We start from the raw sequence: 19,795 nt of genomic DNA, 5'->3' as shown, positions 1-19,795 counted from the left end.
ACCGGGGCAGATCATAAGCAGATACTGTTGTCAGGGGAAGTGGAGGGTTCTTGTTCCTCGGATGTCTAAGTCAGGGTGACTCAGAGCTGGCATGAAAAGTGATGGGGGCGGTTGTTTGGAATATGTTTCACAGCGACCACAATGCTCAGTGTGTTATGGGATGTTAAAATAAAACCCGTTTTCTGCAAATGAATCAGTGTCAAAACGGACCATCGGCTCTCTGCGTGGACAACTGTGAGCTGTTGTGCCTTAACAAATTCAAATGGTAATCTAAGGCCTTTTTATACCTCTGAATGTATTAAGACACAACTGTGCATCTGTTATTCACCTTTCTGCATGCTTTTAGCTTTGTATTGCCTACCACTTCTCCATTTCCTTTCTGTGAAGTACATGCTTTTTGGGGATAAACCTCTAATGTTTTGGTCCAATCACACCATGTTGCACTTGTACTTTGCTTAGTATAGGAGATGTTGCTCAAGGATGGTAAAGTGGATCAAATTTTTCCACACACACACACACACCACAGTCCTTTAATCATGATGACAAAATAGAATATGTGTGACCGCTTTCCTCTGCTACAGGAGGAAGTGTGATGGCACCTGGCAGCGAGCTTAAATTGAATATCATTCTACTGGTCACTTGGTCAGCTCAACGTTGGCACTGCACACCCATCCAGAGACATGCAGGACTGCAGGGGGGTGTACTTAATTTCCCTTTAAAAGGTGTTACAGAGGAATTCTGGTATTAGCCTGAATGTATATTGCTTTTGCAAAATAGTTGCAAATGAACAGAATTTGTAGAAGACAGAGCGGAAACCGACCAACGCAAGCATTTGCATTGGATTGCAGACGTGTCCACAGCTGTCGGTTGAGACGATTTACAGGAGCTATCCCAAAACTTTTGCTAAATCTTCAACCATATATACATACAATATGGGAAATCTCCTTTTTGTACCTCATAACTGGTGATTGGTGTCCCATGGTGCATTTTTTAAATGAGTTTTAAGATGTCCGTTTTACGTCCAGTGGGATGATGGACTGCTGTGTTTCGTCTCCAAAATAGACCACAGTATCATTTTGTTTTTCATTTTTATTCATTCATGTCTTTTATGTTTTAGGGATCTGTTGTGTTGTGGCTGCAGGCAGAGTCTCCTTTATAGGTAAGTCTTATTATCAAAATGTGCCATTCTTATGTCTCAACGTCCAATTTAAAAGTATCTGCAGTGACAGCTATGTCACTTGTGTGCCAACTTTGTGTTCTAAAAATTATGTTGTATGCTTTAACGCTTTTTATGCTTTAAACTCTGCTTCTGTACTCATTATCATACCTTATTGGAACACTTTCGTAGTTAATTATATATCAACTCCATCAACTGAATCAGTGGGCACACTGCAACATGTTAATAAATTAGAAGTCAAAATCAAACAAACCGGGATAAAATTTTAATTTTTCTGAGTTTAACCACTGACTTTTAACAAGTACACCTGGTTCACAGTTCTTGTTTCCAGCCAGTGGCTTTTGTTTCCCTGAATGAACTCATGGAGAATCAAGCAAACAACATCATTTAAACATGTTTGAAAATGAAATCATCAAAGAGCTGCAGTTAATAGTCATTTGGTTGGTATCTTCTTGGCCTAATGTCACAACTCAAGAGCCAAAGGGGAAGCTAAATGGCTAATGGGGCCATGTGACTGGACTTGAGAAAGCAACTCAGAACAGCAAATTCAATTATCATGTTAGAATTCTGCATGAAAACAATCTACACTAGAAATTAGAGGTATTCCTGTCAGATGACTTGTGTTAGTGGAGCTAATGTCATTTGGGGCAGCCTTACACCTTCTTTGAATGTTATCAAATGTTTACAAAAGAACTTAATGTGCTAAAATGCAATCAGACAATCTAGTGTGTCGGCATCAGCCCTGAGCTATTCTGTGAGTGAAGCGTTATGGATAACAGGCCACCAGGATGCCTCGAAACACAAACATTCCTGCACAAACCTCTGAAGTCACCATAACAGAGTTTTATGTTTGTGTCACCATGTTGTTGTGTTGCAAAATGACTTTTCTGCCGACTTTGCAGCAGTCTTGATTTGTGCTTCTTCAACACAGACGTCTGACTCGCCTGAAGACTGTGGGTCGTCTTTAACTTAATTCTGCTGCAACAGCAGAAATGACAAATGACCTTCATTTTTATCTCCAATTGTAAATTATGATCTTACAGACATGAAATAATAATGATGACATGGTTGAGCATACATATGTCTCAGATACATGTGTACTGCGCCTTATCTCTTACATCTGTCTGGTTAGAAACTGGAATTAACCACTCACAAAGAGCTACCACATCCTGTTCTCCTCCTGTGGTAGGATTTTTTAATTTTGAGTGGAATTATAGTGCGGTATCAATGATGCAAATTTACTTTTTAGTGTGCTTAGTTATTGGTGCATTATTGGTGCACTTACCCAATGGTTACCAATCTCATTTTGAGACTTGTCCTCTGCGGGTCAGGTTTTGCTGCATCCTGCAAGGAGCCTTCAAACTTTCAGAGGCTCACAAAGGCCCCATTCTCCTCTGTGTTGCTCTTCTTCATCACCCAGCTCCAGGGCATAGCAGATCTGCTCAAACCCCAGTATTGTCTGGGCAAAACTACATATTAAATTTGCCCCGCATAAGCCATTTCATTGAGCTGCAACAGGAATTCCTTTCCTGGGTCATTCATCTGTGTACATGGTTTGGACACACATTTGAAACAAAGCAAGCCAGTCAAGGATAATATTGAGGAAGTTACATACATTTCAAGTTTTGCAGCATATGTCATTTCTGTTTCGTGCTCTTTTGGCACTGGAGTTATTGGTGCAGATTCATGCAGCGGGAACATTGCAAGACTGTAGCTGCGAGCTATCCAGAATTTCTCCCTGCATATGTAATGTTTTGCACTTTATTAGGAATTCTGGATTTTCCCCATCAGGAATGTCAACTGAATAGAAAGAGAGGGAAACTAAGAGAGCTCTCTATGCACAGGAAACAATTAACAATGAATAATAAAAGGGGAAAAAAAAAATCATATTCAAGCCATCCAGCAGTCCTGTGGATAATTCATCAGCTCTGTAATGAAATGGTACATGAGCTTATCTCTTGCTTGTTCATTTTGCTTATGAATACATTTTTTATTCCATATCTGTAACTTCATCTCTGTGCCAACACAGCATGCAAACCATAGCACTTTATAACCATTTTGGTGATTTATGTTGCGCTACTTGCTTTAACTGTGATCACAAGAGTGTTAAGAAACATTAAACTTTCCTTTTTCGTAAAGGAAAAAAGAGAGAGAGGAAGCTTTGAAAAGCTGTCAAATGAGAGTAGCTATTGAGATATAAGATCTGTTGTTACTTGATGTGAAACGAATAATGTTTGGTTTTGTGGGAGTATAATGAGCATGTAGCTCTCGGGGTTGATTTGTTTCTTTGTTGATTTGCTATTCAGCTACACACAATCTCACACCTCGTTATTAAAGACAGACTGAACATGCAAAACACAACTAACTTTACAGGGCTCAGCGTGACAGTCCTGCAAGAGCCCAAAAACGGTTCATTTTTCTCGCCCACTGAAAATGTTCCTCACTTCTGTAACGTAGCATCGACCCACAGCGAACAACACTGGGCTACTTCATAAAACTTCACAGTGTCGTTTACAGCGGATCCAGTGTTCTCAAACGTCTGTGACCCGTGGCTATTGTCCCCAGATTCTTCTCAATTTAGCACATTAATCACTCTGTAAACATTTGATTTATTTCAAAGACGCTTCCAGTTACCTTAAATTGTATTTGTCTGAAATCAAAGTCATCTGACAGGAACTGCTGTATACGCTGCAACTACGGCCCAAACACAACTCAACAATCTACAATCTAATTCACTTTGCTGCAGAGACATAACATCTGAGAGGTGAGCAGCTGTGGCTGACTGCGATTATCTCACATGATGGACAGCCATCATTGGCATTTTACCATAATGCATTAAATTTAAGACCCAGTTTGTATATTACTGGCCAAATAGTCAAGTAAATGTCATTATACTGGCAGTAAAAACACTACGTCTTCTCCGGACTGTTTGGTTTCGCTATCCTGTGCTTCCAGTTTCGTTTTGACCGAAACAGACTACATAGCTAGTATACATCACATCTGAAGTTTGAATTCATCTGAAAAGAAAAGAACCCTGTCATTGCCTGCAACTGTGACGTGTGGATTCATGTAATTGTGCCAACAGTTTTTTTAATGACGCCAAAATGTAAATTTACACAACGAGAGAACAAGAACAAAACGAGAACAAGGAGCTTAATGTGTGGGTCCACAGCCATGCAGACAATGACAATGCTGACACGCTACTGTTCAGCAGATCAAATTTTTACCATGTTCATGGGCTCAGTTCAGTGTTAACCTGCTAACTTTTGCTAAGTTCAATAGCAATCCAACCAATAGTTGTCAAGACATTTTCCTTCACACCACAAATGTGAACCTCGTGGCAGTGCTTAGGGAACAGCCGGCAGATCACCAAAGTCTGTACAACTTGTGTGGACCATGAATATCCATCCATCCATCCATTTTCTATACCGCTTATCCGTCAGGGTTGTGGGGGAGCTGGTGCCTATCCCAACTGACTACGGGCGAGAGGCGGGGTACACACTGGACTGGTCGCCAGTCAATCACAGGACCAACCCACAAAGACAAACAACCACACACCCTCACAGTCACACCTAGGGGCAATTTAGAGTAGCCAGTTAACCTAATATGCATGTTTTTGGTATTGTGGGAGGAAGCCGGAGTACTCGGAGAAAACCCACGCAGGCACAGGGAGAACATGCAAACTCCACATAGAAGGGCCGAGACCGGGATTCGAACCTGGAACCCTCTTGCTATGAGTGTCACCGTGCCACCCCGACCATGAATATCTGTACAAAATTTCCTGACAGTCTATCCACTCGTTGGACCAAAGTGTTGAGCCATCCGATGCCGTCTCTCCCACAGAAATTGATAGCGAAAAGGACAAACTTCGTTAAGAAGTATTAAAACTCCCTCCTCCCCGGATCATTTTTAACGACACACTTTTTGCCACAGGTTTCAGCAGCACTACTACATAATAGACTCAGAGCTGAGAAACACCCACTGTGGCTGTCCGCCTTTTTGTGTCAACACTAATGTCCTGTTCACTGAAAGAAAATGTCCACTGGGGATTCACACTGACGTGGTCCCTTCGGTTGGCATCTGTCCCATGATCTCTCAGAGTCACAAAGTTCACCTTGTGCTTTTGTCCCTCTGGCATGTGTCATGATGAATGCCACTGTAATCCCAGACACTCACCATGTGTGTGTTTGTGCAGCTACCTTTCTTCTGCATCTTGTGTAAAACTGTCAGACTGGTCCCCTTGTTTTAATTTTCCCTTTTTAAATGTGTGTGTGTGTGTGTGTGTGTAGTCGCATCATCTCCCTGTGTATTCTAGGCTGATTACTCAACTCTCACATGAGGATGACACAAGGTTTCTGGTTTCACTGTAAAATTAGGTTGACATCAACAGGGTCACACCATGTGGCCACCCTGCACTTCACCAACATACACAGATCTTACTGTAAAATGTGAGACTTGTTAGAACTTTTTTCTTCTCTTCTTACATTGTGTTTGTCCATCAGCTAAAACATGTGGATTTTACCACAATTAAATCATTTTTGTCTTTTTTTTATCATAAATTTGAATGATTTAACTGAAATGTAGCTCACAGTTATGGTTCTTGTCATGCCCCGCCCATGCTGTTTCCTGTTTTATTTTGAAAATGCTCATCTCTCCTCTCGATTCAGTTACTTCACTTCCTGCCCCTATGTGTTTCCCGCCTCTGTGATTGCCAAACCCGCCCTGATTAGTTTCACCTGTTCCTATTTTCTGTGTTTAGTTCAAGTTCCCCTCCATGAGAGTCAGTTTATAGCCTGAGTTCAGCCTTCCAGGTTTTTCCTGGCGTTGAGCTCTCTTGAGGCCTGTACTGTGAAGCAAGATTTGGGGTAAGGAAGCTTTGGGTTCTACCCTGGTTTTTCAGGGTTACAACACTGGTTCATTTCGTAACAGGTTACTTCACCATGGTAGCTTATGATGCACACCCGCTCTGGAGCAGATTATGTTTGAAATGACAGATCAAAGTGCATAAAGGCAGCACCTACTGACCATTCAATTCTGTCAGAAAAAGGTATCGCCATTTCTGGACGATCTTGTGGAGCTTGGTGCTCAGAGCGCAAGCGGGTTTCCCTTGCTTAACTCACAGTTCAGTAGGCCAAGCCCTGCCTCTGGACTCCGTATTTGGGTCCTGTTCTCCGTGTTCCTCTGTACCCTGCTTGCAGAACTGCAAAAGTTGTCAGTCGAAGATTTCGAATGCTGTGCCCACATGTTGCATCAAAAATCTCACTTTAATTTCAGTGAAAGCCAATGTGTCACAAACACATTTGTCACAAAAGGATTAAACATAACTTTCATGGAGATTATTAGTTATTACCAATGAAATGCAGCCAACTGAATATTTGCCAAATGCCATTCCCTAACAGCGACTGTATGACCATAGCTTAGCAACAGCAGACCTGAACCAGAAATCTTCCATTTGGATCATCAGATAAAATCTTTTTGAAAACACGAATGCCCAAATGTTTCACATCTGCTCCTGTAACACAAAGTAAATCCCAGCGGCTGAGAAGTGTTGCACCGCCGGCCGTGAGTTGTTGCCCCTCCCAGGCCAGATCATTTGTTTCCAATGGCTGAAGGTCTGTGTTGCCCAGTCTGTGGCAGGACCAAATTAAGAGGTGCACCCAGGATGGATGAGCACAGAGCGAATGAAAGATTGGCGGGCAGACAAAGATTTTTCCTGTTTTCTCTCCCTTCTCTTCCTTCTTATTGTTGCCCTTCTGTCAGATAGATGATGTGCGAGGGAAATATTATCTGTTCTGTTTTCACTGTTGATTCTGTCTTGTCCTCCTCAGAGTTGCCATCTCAATTTTGATGACAGAACCAATAGATGAAGGAGAAGGCCTCCTTATATGCTGGCTGTACTGCTGGATCTAACTTACAGTAACGATTCAGGATAAGGTAATGAGGATGAGAGTTTCACTGGGTGTTTGAACAAGCAGCTGAACAACCTTCCATTGTGCTAAGCATCTGAGATTAAGGTTATGTTGATGTTCTGCTCGCAGTTATTAATAATAATAATAATTTTATGTAAATAGGGTGAGGTAAAAGGAATTAGCTTTATTGCAGTTTATTGTTTCCATTACCTTAAATATCCATTTTAAGAAATCTCTAGGCTTTAGGCAAGACAACTAACACATCCAGACTGTATATTGAGCCAAATTGTCATGATTAAACTGCCAGTCTCTCGCAGTACAGCTCTCTTTTACTTTGTGCTTATGTCTGCTGAAAACTGCCAAAAAATGGCTGCAAGTTTTAGCCTGAATCTGTACTGAACCAGCAAGTGATGTGTGTGCAGTGTGTAGCTGAGAAAAATCCCAAGAACCAAGAGAAAAGAAGAGGCAGGCATCACTTGTCATCAACATTGTGACAAGTGTGCCACAATGTTCAGTGAGTGTTTACTGCCGTGGAGCTCCGTGCCCTGTGCAGAAAAGGGGCCTCAGCTGCATTCGGGGTCATAGGTTATGACTTGGTCCAGATGAAATACTTCATAGCTGTTAGATTTCTTGCTTGGACAGACAGAGGGGTTAGGTCACCGAATATATATTGATCCACTGAAGACTGTGTGTGAGGAACTGTGGTTAAAAAAGAAATGTAATGAAATACAGTGCAGGGAACAGAGTGGGCACCAAAAAATTATTTCTAGGAGAAATAAATAATTATTATTCTGGTAGATGTAGTTATGGGGCATTCAGTAAGAAGTTGCTGCCACTGAGCTCTGGTCACTGTCTGAACGCATCTTTGCACTGCATCGGGCTCAGTGCCAATGAACTACAGGCCTACAGGTCTGAGAGACTTGCTAATGTGACAGTACACATTCAGCTTGACAGTTAATCATCTGTGAATGTGATGCATGAGTGCAGATGTTCTCTGACTATCTTTACGGCTGTTTCACTGTGAGATTTTGCAGTTACATGGACGTAAAAACCTTTAAGTGGGGAAACTGTCTGCTGAGAAAGATTGTGTGATAATGGTTGAAAGCTCCAGAACACCATTTAATTGACTTTGCAATAAAATGTTTTGTAAATCTGTAGATTATTGACAATTTATTTCATGGAGGCAAACCTGTAAAGTATTAATAATTCTGTTTCATGATTAAGTAATTTATATTTCTGAATAGTGTCATATGCTCTAAATATTAAATAAAGGGAATCTTATCCTTTAAACAGAATAAAACCTTTTTCTTTTATAAAAATGAGATCATTCACTCATTTCCAGTAAGATGTGAGCTACATGGCTGTCATGTATGTACTTTTAGTATTTTTCTTCCCAGAAATAGTGACAGAAACAGTCCTGTGATTGTGTTGTCGATGGTGGACTGAGTCAGTCAGTGGCTATGAGATCATCCTATAGAAACGGATCATCACCCGAGTTACAAAGGACAAAGGATGAACATATGCGCGTTGCCTCTAATTTAAACTCCTCCACCACCACTGTTATCATCACCTCGATTACTAACCTTAACTGTCAGAGAGCCGTCTACCAGTGGCCAATTAAATGCCTTGATTTTAGCCAAAACGGTGTGCTGAAGAATTACTTACCGGAGCTGGCTGGGTTACTTATCAGTAAATGGTGGTTCCTTAGCATTTGGTGGCATTTGAGGGCCTCGATCACAGGATAACTGCAGGTCATTTGTATGTTAATGACTCAATGACATGTAGTTAAGTTAGGTGTGCAGCTGAACGCCTCGCTGGAGCGAAGAGTGGGACAGGGGCTGTTTGAATATAACTACACTGATCACGTTTCACCTCTGCTAGTTTGCTTATATTCCCTCAAATGTGGTGACACAAAGCGGATCGCTTTCTGAAACGACAACACACCTCTGCGACTTTCGTTTCTGAGAGTGACTGACTGAGGGAAAGTAAAATTTTCTCTTTTTGTCACGTTTTTGTCTCTTTTATTTGGCAGTTGGTCCTGTGAATTTTTTCGGAAATCTGAAAATAAGAAGTTGGCCTTTAGTTAGAAAAAGCCGAAAACCCCTTTGCGAAACAGCTGCTGTCACAGGGAGGGGCCAGATACAGTGGACTGTATGTGGAGCTGGTGCGCTTGTATGTGTTGTGGAAGAACGTTAATGCAGTCGAGTTAATTTGAGAAAACATCACCCTGCAAACGTCAAGAGCATTTGTAATGCATTTTATTACTGTAAAATCTAACCATGTTTTGCAGTTAGAAAATGAATTACCATCTAATTCTATAACCAGTCAGACTTTGTTTGCTGTTACCTAACAGTATAAAATAAACTGTTTGTCAGAGAGCACTGTGGCATTGTTTTTAATTCAAAACAATTCCCACATGTAATTTTACACAGTGAAGGGCCTCTTTCAATGAGCGTTGGAGCTATTGATCTCTGCTGCCTCTGCAGCACTCCGAAAGAGAAAGCAGAAAGTTGTGCGAATGTTCTATGCAAATGTTTAGTGTATTAGCATACACAGTTGTAATTAAAGCATAATTAGAGAGACAAATGGTGCTGTGAAGCTCTGTGCCTTGGCTCTGGAGTCTGTTTATCAGCAGCCCCTTGTTTAGTCGGCTAAAACAGGTTTATATGAAACAAGTGCTGCCGACTGCTGCATTAATTGTTATCATTGCCTTGGAAAGCAAATAGGTGCCATAGCGCTGCGGACTGCGAGAGCAGAGAACCGGAGAGGGACCGGGAGAAATTAGTGTGGAAAATGAGAGTGTCGAAATTGGAGAGGGATTAGCACAGACGATAATGAAGCAATTAAAGAGTAAGCGCTCAGCACTCAGGTGCCTTTACTGAGCTGGTTCACTCCAGCTGCTTTCAGACGCTCCAATGCAAATATATCCCCAACGGTGAGGGGAGGTAACATTCTGTCCTAATACATCACTGATACACACTGAGAGGAGAGAACACGGCGTGCTGCAGTATAATGCAACGTGACAAAGTACGACGCAACCTGACACGACGGGACGTGACGGGAAAGCACAGCACAACATCACATGACAGGATACAATACAGGCCACATAACAAGATAACACATGATCAAAAGATTTCAAAGATAATGTAACACTACAAAACTCAACCATTTTTGCGATCACAATACGAGAGAATTATGGAGCAGCATCAATACACAATGAAATTACAGGATAATGCAACACATTACAACTGAAATCGGTACTTTTTTGGCATCGAATTTCTAGTCAGATTGTTGTTAGTTTATTCTATGATGAGACGGATCCTGGTTTAAGTCAAAAGTTTGTCACTTTAGACCATTTGCTCAGGCTTTGTAGGCCCACTCGTACTTAGACTTCTTGTAACATTTGAGAACATTGTCCATTATGTCAAAGGACAAAGCTGGTGTTATGCTATAGTTTTCTTATTGACAACAAATGCCTTGAAAACACCAGTACCTACAACGCATTAAGGGGCCAGTAAAGTCCTTCAAAGCTGTTCACTGAGTGGTCAGATATCTTTAGAAACATCCTCCACCCACCCCCTTTCCAACTTTCTGAAACTGACAGTCCAACAGTTAGACCCAGCAATTCAGAAGTGAGGAACCAGGGTTTTTAACTTCTTTAAGCTGTTTGCTAGGTGTCACTTCAGCTAATTTAAGTCAGTGAACCTTGACTTTGTGAGCTTCTTAACAGTGCTTGTGGTGTTGGTGCCTTTTGGTGAAATTTTCATGTAAATATCAAACAAATAATATGGGTTGCTGTGCAACTGATTGTGAAACAAACAACCGCCATAAGCTGGAGAGCTTCTGGAGTTTCACTACATCCATGTTTTATCCCAACCCTTGGTTTAATTCTCAACATTTTCTCTATCTTAAGAATTTCCCGACCTTGTCTGTGTCTCCCAGCTTCTAGTCAAGCTATCAAGCTGTTTTGTTTTTTTTAAATAGTGAAATGATTTCCCAAAGCAGCTGGGCCTCGTAGTTTTTAATAAAGGCAGCACGACACAGTAAAACACAACAAAATACATAAAATTTCATGACAGTGCAAGACAGAAAAAAAATTATGCCAATTGTAATAATCACACACAGTTTTGGTTCCTCATGAGACAACAGATTGAAAAATTAAACATTTGTCTTTTCTTGTCATATTTCAGGTCTTTTAAAGATTATACTGTAATAGATGCCAACAAATGAAGGAAGATGGCAAAGCACAGGGTAAATGGCTTCATTCAAGAGGTATCTGAGCTATGGTGGCGAGTCTATGGTGAGTCTGTATTTTACTGTAGCAGATGACATTATGATATTTTACAGTTTAATATTCAGATGGTCCACCCAACACTGTTGAATGATGGAAGAGGAGGCAGCGGGAGCCAGAGGTAGGAGAAAGAGAAGAGAGGAAGGGACGGGGGGCTGTCTATAGCGATGCCAGACATCTATGGTTGGGGGTAATAAAGCCCCTCTCAAAGTCAACAGTTCAGAAACTCCTTTGTCCTCCTAAAAGAGCTTTTAATTTTTAACACAAACTTGCACTTAGGTATGCATGAACTTTGGTAAAATCCTGAGACATGTGTATAAAAGGGTTTAATAGATGACGGTCATGTGCTCTGCTGCCGGGTAATGATGTCAGCCCCTCGATCTCATTCCCTCTCTGCCTCTCTTTTGGCTTCTTTGATAGAGGAGGGCCTAATGTAAATTTAATTTGGAGTGATGTATGGCAGCGATGGGTGAGTGAGTGAGAATGGGGGCTCTGGGTTTTGGGCAGTGTGCATGGGAGGTGTGTGATGGGAAATTTGGGGTTCGTGAGCAAAAGGTGGGGAAGGCTGAGTCGATGGGGTTGGAGGGAGATGGGGTGCAGCGGGTGACGGGTGAGGGTGACAGGAGGGTGTGTGTTGGGAGGGAGAGTCAGATAGGGTGTCTAAAGGATCTCTGTGGGGGGAGCAGCTGGGTTGGGGCGCCTCCACCTTGCCAACACTGTCTTCTTTAAGCAGGATTAATGACGACGTACGCCCCATACGCATCCACGAGCGTGCAGGCCTCACTTTTGCACGAGCACGACCCCACACACATGTGCACGCTCCCACCGGCTCACACGCTCTCCTCGTCTGATTTACACAGACACGACCGACCCCCGGCCATGCCACATTTACCCTCAACAATGCAGAGGGGAGGAACGGTTGCTTTTGGTTTCCAACAAGAGGGCGACATCTGAATGGGAGGAGGCTAAACACTCCCCGATTTTCCCTCTTCAAAGACCCCCAACCCTCCCTTCCCTGTCGCCCTCTTGTCTCACTTCAAATGAAGTGGACAAATGCTAAATCAATGTTTTTAGTGTTGCTCATCACTGTCTTTATCCCCCCTCGCTCATTGTTTCCTGGCAGATTGAGAGGGTATTGATGGCCGTGACTGTCACGGCTGCAGCTATCAAGGTTTTCCACCCTTTTCTCCTAATGTCCTCTGGGTGTTTGTCCACACTCACGCTAACCAGGAGATACATTTAAATAAGAACAATCGACGATGGTGCAGCTACTGTAGGAATCTCTCCATTGTCCATCTATTTTGCATTAACGCAGCAGGATTTTCCCAAACAATTTCTTCATGCGTAGCCATCGTGGAGATGAAATCCAGATCCTGTCTGTGGAGTTAATGAGTTTCCGCAAACGATTGCACTGTAAATTGTCATGGGGTTATTAGGCAAAACATGGAAATTGCAATAATGACATGTAGAATGCAGATATTGTTCCAGCAATAAAATCCTTGTTCATTAAGTTAAAATTAGTTTTACAATCCTTGGAGTGCAAAGAGGCCTGAATCCAGTCTCATTTTTGGTGATTCACCTGTAACGTAATTTTAGTGTCTTTCTGACTACCGACAGCACATCTTGTTCAGAAAGTTCCAGTTTTCACTTTTAACATACTTCCCATTTAACTAAACACTGAACGAGCACAGAGATAATTTCAACTTCCCTATATTGACAGCATCATCATCATCACCATCACCATCATCATCATCTCCAGCTCCACAGCCTGCTGTAATGGATGCAGGGTAGAGGAGGATGAGCAGGGGTCGAATGAATAGTGAGTGGTATTCATCAGACCAGGGGGAAGCGGCAGCCAAGATCCAATTATATATATTCATTAAGTGATAATGATATCATGGTCTTTTAACTGAGAAGAAAAGGGAGCGTAATTGAATAATAACAGTTGTACAATCCCAGAGGATTGTACCCCCCTCCCCGCATTCACACGCAGACACACACCCCGACATGGTGACCCCCTGAGGGGTGGGGAGCAGGAGGGAGGGCAGGGAGACTGAGGAGCAAGGATTGATGGAATTCTATTACTCCCTGATAGATTTATTATGAAGGCCTGAGTGGACTCTCTGCTCCACTTTGTCACTCACACTAATCAGCAGAGGGGAGGGAGGGAGGGCAACTCGTGCCCCCTTTGTGTGTCCCTACCCCACCTCCCACCTTCTCCTCTTCCCTCTCTTCTGCCCTCCTGCCCATCACCAAAGACAAGGTTAGCAGCCGTCTGACAGGCAGACGCGGCGGGTGGCCATTTTGGATCCCCGTGAGCCGAGAGATGGCTGTGGCAAATGGGCCAGCTGAGCTCCCCTGACCTCCAGGGTGAGCCCTTCATTTGTTTATTAATGGAGGGCCATGTGCAACACCATAAGGGCGGCTTGTCATGCAGAGATCAACAGCCAGAGCATGGCAGCCCATTCTGACCGCTTGATACCTCCCAGCAACCCCCCACAAGAAGACCAAAACAATTTGTAAACACTTAGCATGGTGATGAGGCACAAGCTCATGCCTCCTCCATCAGATTAGACTTGTATGTGAGATGAAAGGAGGCGGATGAAGGAACGGTGGTGGATGGTCATTGATGCTCAGTGTGTTTACATGCTCTTGGGCAACCAAGTTAATCTAATTTTTCTGCAGTAACCCAAATTCTTAAAGGAAGAATACTTTGTTTTTTTTTATCATTCCAGAAGGTAGCACTGGATTCCTTTGCAGTAAATACTACAAAAGCAAAATCAGAGGATTAGCAATTTTGACTCATGGCTTTATTTATAAGAATAAAGCTGGAAAAAAAAAACAGACTTTCCTTTTTAAGATCACGGAAAACCTTGTGTCTGTAATTGTGATTATCACAGCCAGATATCTGCTGGAGAAACCTAATTTCTTTGCCATTTATATGCACAAAGGTTTCTGACTGGGTTTTTACAAGAGTGAATGTGCATGACACAGATTTCAGCCAGGAAGCACGACAGCAGTGCATCCGGATGAAAGGAAGGATGTATTCAAAATAATTAAATTCAAAGTGTGACGACTCACAATAACTAGCTTTTAGAAGTCTAAATAAGTCTGGTTCCACAGCTGACAGTTGATCATGTGCAAAATTCAGACACACTGCAAGAACAACCTGAAAATAGCCTGTCCTTTCACTGTGCTGTCTGTACAAATGCTCTCAGAAATTGAAATGTTGCTTTAGAACTTTGGGAAGTGAACAAGAAAAAGCCAGGGTTCTAAAATAAGCCTGGTGAAGGCGGAACGATCTGCTTCACACAAACTAAACCAATGTGTACGTAAACACATTGATTCCTGTATGTACAACTACTGATTCCCACAAAATATACAATACAAACATAAAATCCCAAACATTAATTTACCTCTAAAGACTTTTACACTCTGTACACTCTTCACGTTTCTGCTGAAATACGTGTGTGCACTGGGTGATATCACTACTTTGTGGAGTTATTCATCAGGAGAGACAGAGGAGGTCATTATGCTGTGTGGCTTTGATCCCTGGATTAGTGGAGAAAGACTGAGAGAAAATCATTGTCATTACACTCCTAACAGGCTCCTACTGTTTACTCTCCTCTTGTCTTCCACTGCTCACTTCAACACCGAAAGATAAACCAGTCCGCCGGCGGCCCCCGTGTTTATTCCCAGGGGCATCGTGTCTGACATACTAAGAAGAAGTCCTTCAGACCTGAGAGAGCAGGAGTGTGTGTGTGTGTGTGTGTGCGTGCATGTCAATAAGGTGGATGTGAAGCTGAGGGATGTTCAAGACTCTCCTGATGTTTTATACATGGGTTTCAGTTGACATACATACACAGCGTGCATGTGTGTGATGGTACTAAATGTGTGGAAGTGTACCTGAATCATTTCTATGTCATGGACGAGCATCTCATCTGCTGATAAATATATTATATTTTAACAATGCCTTATTTGTAGCCTGTGAGAATTCTGCTTAATCCTAGTCTCCAGTGGGTCTTTTAGAGAAAATCTGGCATTTTTTAAAAAAAAATGGGCTCCAAATTTACATATTTTGGCATGTCAATGATTCATACTCACTTCTCACAAGATTTCAGATGAAGACTTCTCCCTGAGCGAGTCTTGCAACTCTGGTTAAACAATGTTGTTATACGTTTAGAGTAACAATCTCAGCCCGTGAGTGGTTTTTAATGGCTGTAACTTTGTTTAGTTTGAGTTGACCCAAAGGATTACCTTGGAGCCATGGCAGCAGCTGCCGGGTGAGGACATCTTCTGGACCACTTCCAAAGGTTTTGGTAAGTATGAATCATTTATGCATCAAAATATGTAACTATAGGGCCCAGGTTTTAAAATACTGCAACTGCCCTGTAATAGGTTAACTCCTTGTAAAAGTAATATAGTTTAAGTGTAAGTCTTATTTTTTTTTTTATCATACATAGCAAACCACATGGTTTTAGCTTCCTAATTTAAAGAATGTTGCAATCATACATCAGATGCCGATGCCCAGCTGGCTTCAGTAATGGTAAATAAATGCATTTTTTTCCTGAAACAATCAATAAAAAAACTGCTGGATTTGAAGAGAAAAACATTCATTTGGACGAAAATACTTTCTGAACTGAATGATACTGTTTGAGAAGTCTGCAAACAGTTTGATTTGAATGTGTTCCATAACTGGATATTTACACTGTATTATTACTGTTTACATAGTTGTGGCAACTCATCTATCTTTTGTTGCTAATGTGTACTTGACCACCCCTGGTCATGTTTTGGACGACCGTGTCATGTTAACACTTTGAATTTAGTTTTTGTGAATTTAGTTATTTAATCATAGCCCAGTCGCTGTAGAATGAATCTCAGAATAAATAATGTAATTCAAGCTTTCCACCAGGATCTCTATTTTCCTTTTGGCTCGCCTTGGTGGGATGTCAGTACCAGAAAGTACATGCGAGCCTGTAAAGCCTTAGATAATGTCCTCTCTGTCTGATGGGAGTTTTCCAATCACTGACTGACTTTTCCCAAACTTCTCTCACCAAACGTCACCACCTTCCCCGGGTGGTTGTGCATCGTCTTTCTGCTCTGCTGTTTACACCCGTGCGCCTTTGATACAAATGTCTATTTGTTTTCTGAGGACTCTGCCTCGTATACCATGAGGCAAGATAAATATTTTGAAGCTTCATAGGCATAAATAATTGATTTATGTCGCACAGCAAAGCACGACATCCCCACTTCACACAGCCTCAGCACCGCTTTGTTTTGGGCTGGAATTTAACTGAGAGGACAATAATGTTTACCCTTGTGGTACTGCAATTAACAGAAGAAAACAGCTGCATGCATGCATCCGAGGCTGCATCGAATTAAAGAGCGATTGCGAACAAGTACAACTCTGGTTTTTGTTTACGTGCGGCGAGGGAGAGCAGTAAACAGAACTGGGTGAGGTGGGTGAGTGATACGGTCCCTCTGATGGGAGAGCTGCGAATTGATTCACACACATCATGCCAGGATATATACATGTGTATATATATATACATATATACATAAAGGCCTGCCTCTATGTCTATCATTTGTCTGTATTGGTTTTATTTGTCCCTCTGTCTCCATTTCTGTACATCAGCTTATATTTTTCACTGATTTTAAATTTGGTCTGTTCTTTCAGCTCCTCTTTGTCTGTCCTGTCTTCCCCCCCTCGTCTGCTTCTCTCTGTCTCACACACATGCACACACACACATGCTCACACACTCACACACACTTGCACAGAAATTCTCATTACCTCATTAGCAGAGGCAGCTCTCATTTAGCTCTTTAATGACGGTTCTAGATGAATGGGCCTGGTGCTGATCCCAGTGCTGTGACTGGATTAGTGATAATGACTGATCTATGGGAAGTGTGACAGCCTCATCTCAACTCTCCCCAGGTCTCATCCACTAGCCCGGGGCCAACCAAAGTGAGGTCCACAGGCCAAGTCTGGCCCTTCACACAGTTTGGAACTTCATGTTGGTTCAGAGTGTGAAAAGGTCAGACTACTTTAACGTACTTTTGTACATATATATATGTCTAGTTTTAGTCTGTTAAAATGCCAATACATCGAGTTTAGTATGAAAGATTTCACACCTCATGCATGTGGTCAGTTTTTATGTAAGTTTTGTAAGTTTTATGGTAATATTTTTGAATCATGGTTTCTGTTTGTGCTATTATCTCTGGGTTTTGAGTATTTTTAAGGCTCATCCATGGACCAGCATTGCATCAGTTCATGCAACATACTGTACTTGCCCCGATTAACTTTTAATATCTCATTATACTGTCCATGAAAGCGTCCAAAAGAGAGAAAAGTTGGAAAAAGGGTTGCAAACAAGTAAAATAATTGACTGGCTTCAGAAACTGAAGTGAAGCTCTGCAGGTGTGTTGGATAGAAACCATAAACATGTGGCATATTTTGTTAGACTGCAAGAGTCTGCAATACAGATGAGCTCCAAATGAAAAGAAAATATCCCTTTAACAGGGGGCCAAAATATTTTTTGTGTGTCTAATCATTTAATTATACATGTTGTGGGGAAAAAGTGTTGAATATACATTTCACAGTATACATTTTCATGTCAACTGAGCAAACTGCATCTGCTGGGGAAGACTGTGTGTTACAGTCGAAGGCTCCAGAACAGCTGGACCTTGTGGTGAGATAATTTTTGTTTTCTCAACTGCTATTTCCAACATCAAGAATGTACTTTCAGTCTCGCCTGTTCCTTCCTTATTGTATTGGTTTATTTTCACACAGAAATTAATTTTGCACTTGCAAAGTCTCCCATGTTTTATCTGTTTGTCACGGCTACAGAATAACTTCAGACCAAGAGAGGTGACACAGATATCATCGTCTCTTGATGGTGCATGAAATTGTTAGGTTTTACTGTCAGCCTCACCCTCACGCCACATATTTAACCCCAAGGCCCCGGCTTGATCCCCTACAGTCGGCCCTTAGCTGATCCATCAGATCTGCTGGTTGGCCTCCAGCCTCTACAGACCCAGGACCTCCAGTCTGAAGACCACAGGGGACTGGGATCTCTGTCTGGAACACCCAGCAAGACCACTGAGACCCACTGAGGGCCAGGCAGCCTGAATTAGTTAAGGCTATTAAGGTGCTTGAGGTGTGCACTAAGACCTCATTGAGTCTGCGTGGTTATGTAGCACCTTGGAGCTCAGACTGCTGATAATACACTTACTGTTTGTGTGGTGAAGAATTTTAAATAGCAAACACATCAGACAAGATATTTCAACACAAAGTGAAAAGTGATAAAAGTTGATAATGAAAATTACCCACTGTTTTATCAGATTGTTATTTTAACTAAAACCACATCTTTCCCTGATCCTAAACGAATCTTCACCATCAGATCAGCAGTTGGTCATATGAACCATTTTTGTCATGATGACCAGTTTTGAGAGGCCTCTACTGATGGGAGCATTTGATCTGATCTTCAACTTATTTTGCTGTTTAGATTGAATGCCCGTTTCAGTGACTCTGTGATCTCTTGTTGAATTCTTATGGGAAAATACAGTGTTAATGTATTTTGATATTTCATGCTATAAAACAAATGTGTGACTGACTATAAACTTGCTGCGGTGACATCATTCGGTCTGAAAAACAAAATGTCATGAAATCTTAATTATCCACCGCTATTTAGATGTAAAAAAAAAAAAAGCAACAGAATATTCCTGAATGGTTCTTGTTCCTCCGCATAAGAGTTCTGCATTAAGTGGAGTGTGGTCTTACTGTATCAGAGTGTCTATATCAGTGTGGGATGAAGACTAGGAGGGCCAGATAATGTAATACTCCTCCCCTCCTCCTCACCCACACGTTACCCCACGGTGTGTGTGCCCAAGGCAGTGGGCGCCCTGACTCCTGTGACTAGTGGGTTTGCTCCCTTCAGCAGCACCACTCATCTCCCTCTTTAATGTCATTTAGCTGCGGGGTGGCCAGCGCCTTGCTCGCCCATTAATCCCATTCCAAATGCCATAACATTTCCCAAAAAGCCCCTGCTTCTTAAAGCCGATAATTAGAATGTCTATTTAAAGTTCACCGCTCTCCTTCGCCGTTATCAATTAAAAGCCGTTTAAAGGAGATCGGTGGCAATCGTCAACAAATTAAATCTCCTCCTCGCTCTTTGACGTTAAGTCTAGAATGCATAATAGGGGTCACAAAAGGCCTTCTGAAAAGAGAGCAAAATTTCAAATTTCCAAATAGTTCTGCTGAGTAGCAGAGATTTGCTGTTGCTGCCAATAGATGCAGTATGCTGTGAGATTTTTGGAAAGGCCGTATCATCTGATACAGTTTAATAGGAGTAAAGATACAGAAAAGATGCCGTGAGGTTCTGAGGTTACATCAAAAACCCTTTCATAATCAAAAGCCTC

General features: G+C 41.9%; 1 long non-coding RNA gene across 1 annotated transcript; it reads left to right on the top strand.

Annotated features, from left to right (window-relative positions):
* The first annotated feature begins 11,285 nt into the window (after positions 1-11,285).
* Positions 11,286-17,890, top strand: LOC124060752. Its single transcript, XR_006843625.1, has 3 exons — positions 11,286-11,386; positions 15,612-15,696; positions 17,313-17,890. It is a non-coding gene; the product is annotated as an uncharacterized LOC124060752 (long non-coding RNA).
* Positions 17,891-19,795: the final 1,905 nt, after the last annotated feature.

Source organism: Scatophagus argus, chromosome 6 (genome assembly GCF_020382885.2).
Source record: "Scatophagus argus isolate fScaArg1 chromosome 6, fScaArg1.pri, whole genome shotgun sequence".
In the NCBI taxonomy this organism is placed as follows: Eukaryota; Metazoa; Chordata; class Actinopteri; family Scatophagidae; genus Scatophagus; species Scatophagus argus.
Note: the sequence above shows the minus strand (reverse complement) of the source record. Positions and strands in the feature narration are given on the sequence as shown.